The sequence below is a fragment of the Solanum pennellii genome, chromosome 1 (genome assembly GCF_001406875.1).
Source record: "Solanum pennellii chromosome 1, SPENNV200".
NCBI classification, from domain to species: domain Eukaryota; kingdom Viridiplantae; phylum Streptophyta; class Magnoliopsida; order Solanales; family Solanaceae; genus Solanum; species Solanum pennellii.
In genome coordinates, this window is record NC_028637.1 from 12900086 (window position 1) to 12909309 (window position 9224).

The window sequence follows — 9224 nt, forward strand, 5'->3', positions numbered from 1 at the left end:
GGACCAAGGTGCGGAGTGAGATTTTCTAGATGCCGGACCAAGGATTTAGAAATACATAACTTATCACTTTGCATGCAAGATACTAGGAAAGAATTGTTATAGTTAGAATTATCAAGTTATGAACCTGGGGGAACACGTAAACCCTAGTTACTTTGATTAATTGATTAAACTCCAATATTCAAAGCTGTTAAGTGTCTCTTTCAATTTCGCTAGTTATTTTTATTCATTTAGAAATACAAACCCCCCTTTTATTGTTTTTACTTACCAAGAAAGTCATTGACCGAACAATAGTAATAACAAGTTAAAGTTAAGTCTAGACTATTTTCCTCGTGCGAACGATCCCAACCTCACTAGTTGGGTTATTTACTTGACACGACCGCTTTACTTCTTATTTGAGAAGTAAGTTTGAGCGTATCAGATAGCGACAAAAACATCTAATGACGACAAGGAGGCAGAAATGACTAGGTTGTGGCATATGTGCTTGGGAGATGTTGGAGAAAAATCCTTGAAAACTTTATCAGATCAAGGAATCCTTGAAAACTTTATCAGATCAAGGATTTCTAAAATGATTTAAAACTTGCAACTTGCATTTTTGTGAGCATTGTGTCAAGGGAAAGCAAACAAGGGTTAAATTTGGAATAACTAACCATAATACTAAAGGTATTTTGGACTATGTTCATTCAGATGTTTGGGGTTCTTCCAAAACACCTTCATTAGGTGGGAAAACTATTTTGTAACCTTTGTTGATGAATTTTCCCAAAGACTGTGGGTGTATACGATGAAAACAAAGATGAAGTATTGAGATTTTTTCTCAAATGGAAGGCGGTGATAGAAACTCAAAGTGGAAGAAAGATCAAGTGTCTTCGCACAGACAATGGTGGAGAATGCAAAAATGATCTTTTTCAAAAAAATTGTGAGGAAAATGGCATCGTTAACATTTCACCGTCAGAAATACACCACAATGGAATGGAGTGGCTGAATGCATGAACCGAACTTTGCTTGAGAAGGTTCGATGTATGTTGTCCAATGTTGTCTTGGGAAAAGAATTTTGGGTTGAGGCAATAACATATGCATGCCACTTCATTAATCGTTTACCATCCGCTGCTATAGGTGGGAAGACACCATTAGAAAGTGTTATGAAAACCTGTTGAAGATCATAGATTTTTATATGTATTTGGCTCAATTGCATATTATCATGTAAGAGAGTCAAAATTGGACCCAAGATCAAAGAAAGCTTTATTTATGAGAATTACTTCTGGAGTCAAAGTATATTGTTTATGGTGTCCAGAGACAAGAAAGATTATTTTCAGTAGGGATGTTACCTTTGATGAATCTTCCTTGACAAATAAGGTAACCGTTAAGAAAGTCAAACAAACTGATGGTACTTCAAAGCGCAGGTGGAGTTTGAGGGAAAGATAATTTTCCAAACACATGATCAAATGAGGAAACAACAGAAGATTTTCCTCAAGAAGAAGAGCCAGTCGAAAGGGAGGTTTCATCTCAAGAACCTCAACCACAACTTGAATTAATAGCAACCAGCAAGCCAAAAAGGACAATAAGAAAACCTGTTTCGATTCGTAGATATGGTGGCTTGTGTAGACTCAATTTTAGCCAATGACATTCCTACCACTTATGAAGATGCAGTCCAAAGTTTAGAAGAAAATTAGTGGAGGATTGCCATGGATGAAGAAATGCAGTCTCTTCATCAGAATCATACATGGAAATTGGCCAATCTCCCGAAGGGCAAGAAGGCAATTGGGTGCAAATGTGCATTTGCAAAGAAAGAAGGATTTTCTAACTAAGAAGATGTTCGATACAAAGCAAGATTGATTGATAAAGGATACACTCCAAAAGAGGGAATAGACTATAATGAGGTATTTTCTCCAGTTGTGAAACGCTCCTCCATTAGAGTTTTGTTAGCTTTGGTAGCACAATTGAATTTGGAACTAGTTCAGTTAGATGTAAAAATTGCATTTTTACGTGGAGACTTGGAAGAGGAAATCTACATGACTCAGCCAGAAGGATTCAAAATTCATGGAAACGAAACATATGGTGTCAAAACTTGAAAATCGTTGTATGGATTGAAACAATCTTCTAGACAATGGTATAAACTATTTGACAAATTTATGTTGCAGCAAAGGTACATAAGAAGTAAATACGATCATTGTGTGTATTTGTACAAGCTTGAAGAGGATTTATTTATATATCTATACCTATATGATGATGATATGTTGATAGCTTCTAAAAGTCAAGAGGAAATTGAGAAGCTAAAAATTCAACTAAGAAAGGAGTTTGAGATGAAGGATTTGGGTGAGGCAAAGAAGATTCTTGGCATGGATATAAAAAGATATAAACGTTAAAACAAACTCCATTTATCTCAGAAAGAATACTTGAAGAAGGTATTAAACCAATTCGGTATGAATGAGAAAATAAAGTCGGTTAGCACTCCATTTGCTCCTTATTTTAAGCTTAGTGATCCTACGTCACCAAAGAATGAAGTTGAACGAAAATATATATGTCAAGAGTACCATACACGAATGTTGCTGGTAACTTTATGTATGCAATGGTTTGCACAAGGCCAGATATTTCACACGTTGTTGGAGTTGTAAGCAGATACATGCATAATCCTGAAAAGGATCATTGGCAGGCTGTAAAATGGATTTTACGGTATATTCATAATACTGTGGATGTTGGCTTGGTGTTCGAGCAGAAAGATAGTCAATATCTTGTTGGATATTGTGACTCAAATTATGCAGGTGATTTGGACAAACGAAGATCAACTACTTGTTATGTTTTCACTATTGCAAACGCACCAGTTAATCGGAAGTCTACTTTGCAATAATTGTCATATCCACTGAGGCAGAGGATATGACAATTATAGAGGCTGCGAAGGAAGCAGTTAGGCTTCAAGAATTGCTTAGACAGCTTGGTATTGGACAAGAAGGAATCACAATATTTTATGATAGTAAAAGTTCTATTGAATTAGCGTAGAACCAAGTTTATCATGCAAGGACGAAGCACATTGACGTCCGATATCATTTCATACGAGACATCAAGAAATGGTGGAGTTATAGTGTAGAAATTTCATACTATGGATAATCATGCCGATATGTTAAAAAAATGGTAATTGCGGTGAAGTTTCAACATTGTTTGCACTTTATCGACATTGTTGAACATTGAAGATTGAGGTTAAAGACACAATAAAAAATTGTTGTTGAGAGAAAGTTGAAAATGAAGAATCTTGACAAGGTGGAGATTTGTTAAATTTGACAAGATTCAAAGATGAAATAATGTGATGATTTCATAGTTAGGAGGATAATTCTTCATTGGTATAAAAGTCAAAATAGCACCTTTTGTAGGTGAAATTTAGGTGAACCATAAAATGGTTTCACAAGGTAAATCTTAACATTTTGACACGATTTCATGGATGACATCAATAGGAAGAATTCAATCCTATAAATAGGTAGCTCCTAGTTCATTTGTAATACACCTCTTATTTTCCTTTTCATCTCTTAAGGAATTTGTTATTCTTTCTCTCTTGTAATATACTTATACTCTTTTGGAGTAAAATAAATATCGGTTGGTTTTACCCGAGGAATAGGCAAAAGAAACAAAAATTTTCTGAACCTCGTTAATTTTTGGTGTTCCTTTTATTGTTGTCTTATTTACTATTTATTAGCTACCTTAAGATATAGCAGTTGTGATTCCATCACTCTTTATATATTCGGCTTCTGCAACAGCCTCTTTGAGCTCTCCAATCTCAAATGGTTTGATTTGTCTTTTAATGATTTTTCCGGATCACTCATTTCACCTAAATTTGGCGAACTTTCTAGTTTGACACATCTTGATCTGTCGTCGTCAAGTTTTACAGGTCTAATCCTAGCAAAAATCTCTTGTCTTTCTAAATTACATGTTCTTCGCATCCGGAGTGACTCATATGGGCTTAAATTCGAACCTCACAATTCTGAACTGCTCTTTAAGAACTTGACCCAATTAAGAGAGCTCTACCTTATCTCTGTGAACGTCTCTTCCACCATTCCTCTGAAATTCTCTTCGTATTTAACAAATCTAGGACTTTGAGACACGCATATATAAGGGATATTTCCTGAAGGAGTTTTTCACCTTTCGAACTTGGAATCTCTTGATTTATCATTCAATCCCCAGCTAACTGTTAGGTTTCCCACATCCAAATGGAATAGTAGTGCATTATTCATGGAGTTATATCTGAGTGGTGTGAATGCTACTGGTAGGATACCTGAATCATTTGGTCATCTAACTTTACTGTGTACATCAAGAATAGCTTCTTGTAATCTCTCAGGATCTATTCCTAAACCTCTATGGAATCTCACCAACATAAAAGCTTTGGACCTTGGTTATAACCATCTTGAAGGACCCATTTCTGATTTCTTTAGATTTGGAAAGCTCAGGTTGTTATCACTTGGAATTAACAACTTTGATGGCCAGCTTGAGTTCTTATCCTTTAACAAAATCTGGACTCAACTTGAATCCTTAGATTTTTCATCAAATTCCATAACTGGTCTGGTTCCTTCTAATGTAAGTGGTATGAAAAACCTACAAGTTGAATGGGAATATACCATCATGTATATTCTCCCTCCCTTCACTAACTGATTTACAGTTGAGTGATAACCATTTCAGTGGAAACATTAAGGAGTTCAGGTCCAAAGTCACTCCTAAACCAGCGCGATCTATATGATCTTGTTCTTTCACATAATCTCAGTGGACAGATTGCTTCAACCATCTGCAATCTGAAAACTCTACAACATCAATAATTTGGAGGGCACAATCCCACTATGTTTTGGGGAGATAAGTGGACTTTGGGTTTTGGATTTAACCAACAATAGTCTTAGCGGGACAATTAATACTACTCTTAGTATAGGAAACCTACTTATGGTCATTAAATTTGATGGAAATAAGCTAGAGGGATCAATTGCAAATATTTGGAAGTTCTTGATTTAGGTAACAATGAATTGAATGACACATTTCTTAAATGGTTGGAAATGTTGTTCATCTTGTATTCCTAACATACGCAGAACAAAAATTTGAAGAACTTTGTAAGAAAACAAAGTTTAAGAACATTTTCACAACTAGAAAATTAAAACTACTAGAGAAGCTAGAATCAGAAACAGATTAGAAAAATATACGAAATATTTTTCATAAAAAAGAATTGTTGTCAATCCGTGTTTAAAGAATCTTACTGATTCCACAAACTTCGCAAAAATACAAAATTACCAGAGTTTAATGAACCAGTGAAGAACAGAAGAACAAATATTAATTCACAAATTTAAAATCATTAACACATACCAGAATCTGGAAAAACAGAATGAAGATCAAGCCCACTAAATGCACAATATCCCCTTAAGAAAATTATTCCCCTCTAGTACCCAAGGTTTGATTTGGAATATGTCCTCCAGGATAGAATGATCTCAATCACCGGTGTATTGGTACCCAAAATGCTAATGTCAGCGAGCCACTTAACAGAAGCAAAGTACACTTAGGTTACTAGATTTAGTATTAGTAGACGAAGTCCAGAAAATTAGTTCAACTAAAATGAGAGGAAATCCCTCAATTTATAGAAAACAAAGGGTAGTGCGAAAAGATTCTTATTATACCTTACTGGAAAGGTCACAAACCTTTGAAAAAGTCACAATCTTTAGGAAAGATCACAACCTTCCTTAAAAGTCATAACTTTTCATAAAATTTTCAATTTTTCATAAAAGTCGCAACTTTTCATAAAGTCGCAATTTTTCATAAAAGTCGCAACTTTTCATAAAAGTCGCAACTCTTTACAAAAATCACAACTCTTCATTTTTCATTCACACCTCTCAAAACCCAACAGGGAGCCCTACCTTATTTGAAGATTTTGAACATATTGATATCAAATAAATTCAATGGCCCTATAAAAGATTCAAGGAATGACCACTTGTTTGCTCAAATTCTAGTCATAAATCTCTCATCCTATAGATTTAGTGGAGATTTACCGGTGAGCCTTTTTTAGAATCTTGAAGCCATGAAAATAAATGGTGAGAGCAGTGGAATCCAAAAGTATGTAGAAGATATATCTTCTTCTTATTACACGAATTCCTTGATAGTGACAATAAAGGAACTTGAGCTTGAACTTCCTCGAGTTTTGATTACAGACCTAATTATTGATCTCTCAAGTAACATATTTGAATGTCATATTCCAAGCATTATTGGGGATCTCACTAGGCTTCATACTTTGAACTTATCTCATAATCGCTTGGAAGGTGATATATCAACATCATTGCCGCATTTATCTGTACATGAATCGTTGGATCTCTGATCCAACAAAATCAGCAGAGAAATATCACAACAACTTGCATCACTTAAATCACTTGAAGTCTTAAATCTCTCTCATATTCATCTTGTTGGATGCATCCCCAAAGGAAAACAATTTGATACATTTGAGAATAGTTTATACCAAGGGAATGATGGGTTTTACATGGATTGTCACTCTCAAAAGATTGTAGCCGTGATGAAGAGGTACCACAAGCAACAACTCCATTTGGGCTATGTCAAGAAGAAGAAGAAGAAGGAGATCAGCAATCATACGTTGGCAGACAGTTCTAACTGGACATGTTATTGGACTGTCCATAATATACATAATGTTGTCAACTCAATATCCAGCATGTTTTTTGAGGATGGATGTAGAATTGGAACACAAAATAGTTACAAGAGGAAAAAGGTACAATAAAAGAAATTAGTATAGTGTGTAACCTCCAGGTATTCAACTTAATCTTTTTCCTTAAGAAGATTATTATTATTTATATATATGTATGAAGTTTTTATCTTTAAAGCTTTTAACTTTATTTCTTCATTTTTAAAAATTGCAAGATTAAAGTCTAATTTTTATAATATAATCATCTAAAGTTTATGTTGTTGGTGATGAAGTATAACCATTTTTGCTACCCAATATACACGCAAATGTACGTGGTCGCGCAAGTAATATAAATTCTTTGCGAAACGTGTTATCGTTCCCAAAGAACTTATGATCCATTTATATTTAGCACTTAATTCTACAACTAACAATAAGGGTAACTATTTCAAGAGTTGATGATTGATTATTAACTACGACTAATTATAACTAAATAAATTTAAGTAAAGGTGAACGACTTAAAGATGATGTTTCAAGCAAGTAAAGACAATTCTAGGGCTGCAACATGTACTAAATCTCATGTATCGTATTATTGGCTTATATTTATCTTAGTTGTCAAGTTACTGGTTTACAGGGTTGATAGTATGATTGGGCTACACACCTCTCGTCGCCTACCCCAATTAGCTATATAACTACATCGTTGAGGGGAGATAAATAAACTAACTAGCGAGCATTTACATTTCATCCTGTCTTGTAAAGCAATGTGTTCGTTTGGGCCGTCACTCTAAACACTAATCACCTCAATCTAATGGGTGGATCGAACTCTTTATATTCTCTGGTCTATCTAATCTCTCCTCTCTCGATTTTAAGATTAGACAACAAATTTGTCCTATGGTGATCAAGTATAAAATAGTAAAATAAGAATATAAAGATAACTTGTATTGACTACTGAAAATCAATTCATATACCAATAATGTTCAACAATCGATTCGTAGCTACAACCCCAGAATTAGGGCGATTAGTCATTCATCCTATCGGAAAACCACAAAAGACAATTGTTCATGTGATTTTCAGAAATTAGAAGAGTTAGAAAATCAAAACCTATTACAAACTTGAATTCTTTCTCTTGCACACCAATTAAAAAGTTGAACCCTAATAACGGAGACCTAAGAATCTATTTATAATAGTAGGAAAAGTTGGGAACAAATCCTTCACAAATAAGGAATCTTATTTAATGTTTAATAGTTGGAAAAGCCGGAAAAATTGTGGTGTGTCGCGCCACTTATTGCGCCATCAAGTCGCACTGCTCCTGTTCACCTTGGCGCGTTGCGCCTGCAAAGCGCTAGAAATACTCCGTAGATTTTTCCTTTGTGGCGCGTCGCGCCTCTCAGAGGGCCCGAGAGAAGGCGTAGAACTTATGGTGCTGGCGCCTCTCAGAGCGCCTAAGAATTCCTTCTGAACTTTTACGCTTGGCGCACTTCTGAACTTTTGGGGCTGGCGCGATGCGCCTCTCAGTACGCCAAGCCCTGGGGTCTTCACACTTAGTCAATTTCTTGCGCATCTTTTCACCTTCTTTCTTCGTTCCAACTCCAATTCTTTCAACAGTTCCTTAAACTTCTAATCACATGTTTTAGTACACAATCATCGCAAGTATCACAAAATCAAGCTAATAAAGTAAAGATCATTTTTCAATTCAAGCAACGTTATGGGCAGTTATTGACAACTTAGGCATATTAATATGCCTGAGATCGACAGTCTTTGATGTATCTAAAGTTTTGGTTGCCCTGTGAATAATGACATGAATTTGCTTGCTTTGAGCTCATAAAGTTATGAAGTTATTATCTTTTCTTTTTCTTAATTACATAAAGTAATTTCAATGTGAAAGATTTATCTCAAATACTAATTGAAGGCAGTCAAGAAATTAAAGTAGCTCAAAGTTATTATAAAATAAATTCCCTATCACAGAGGAGCATGTAATATGATAGCATATAACGTTTGTCAAAAGCAAAGTACAAAAGGAGGAAACAGAACAAATCGTCATTTGAACCAAGCAAATTGGCATAATATAGATCGGTACCTCTGCTGCTAGCTTTCCTCACAATGTACGTAGACTTATGCACTGATATTCAGAGTAGTTTCCATATTCAAACTGAATGAGCAATTAATCAATCAAAATAGTCCTGATATATATTATACAGAGAGAGCAGTTGTAGTATAATTCTGGATTGTTTGTTGTTATGAGAAAAAAATTGCATACCAACTTTCTCAGTAAACAACTGGGTGATTCATCTTAAATTACAACGGAGAATCGTTTTGAATTCAGATGCATATGCCGAACTCAATTGCAAGTGACCATATTCTTGATAGCAATCGAGATAAATGTTTGATGTCACTCCGGGGCAGGTGGTATCAGCTAAACTGCTCTTATTGGTTCTGAAGGAAGTAGACAGAATCAATTTCAACATTCAAATACCAACACTCATTTTCGGTCATATGACTCAAAATGATGAAAGCGAACTTAACTTTACATTGATTCAAAAAGAGCAATATATATATATATATATATATATATATATATATATATATATAT

The 9224-nt window shown here is 34.8% G+C and overlaps 1 pseudogene; it reads left to right on the forward strand.

Moving 5' to 3' along the window:
• LOC107017711 overlaps positions 1-9224 on the forward strand; it is a 23376-nt pseudogene that overhangs the window by 12228 nt on the left and 1924 nt on the right.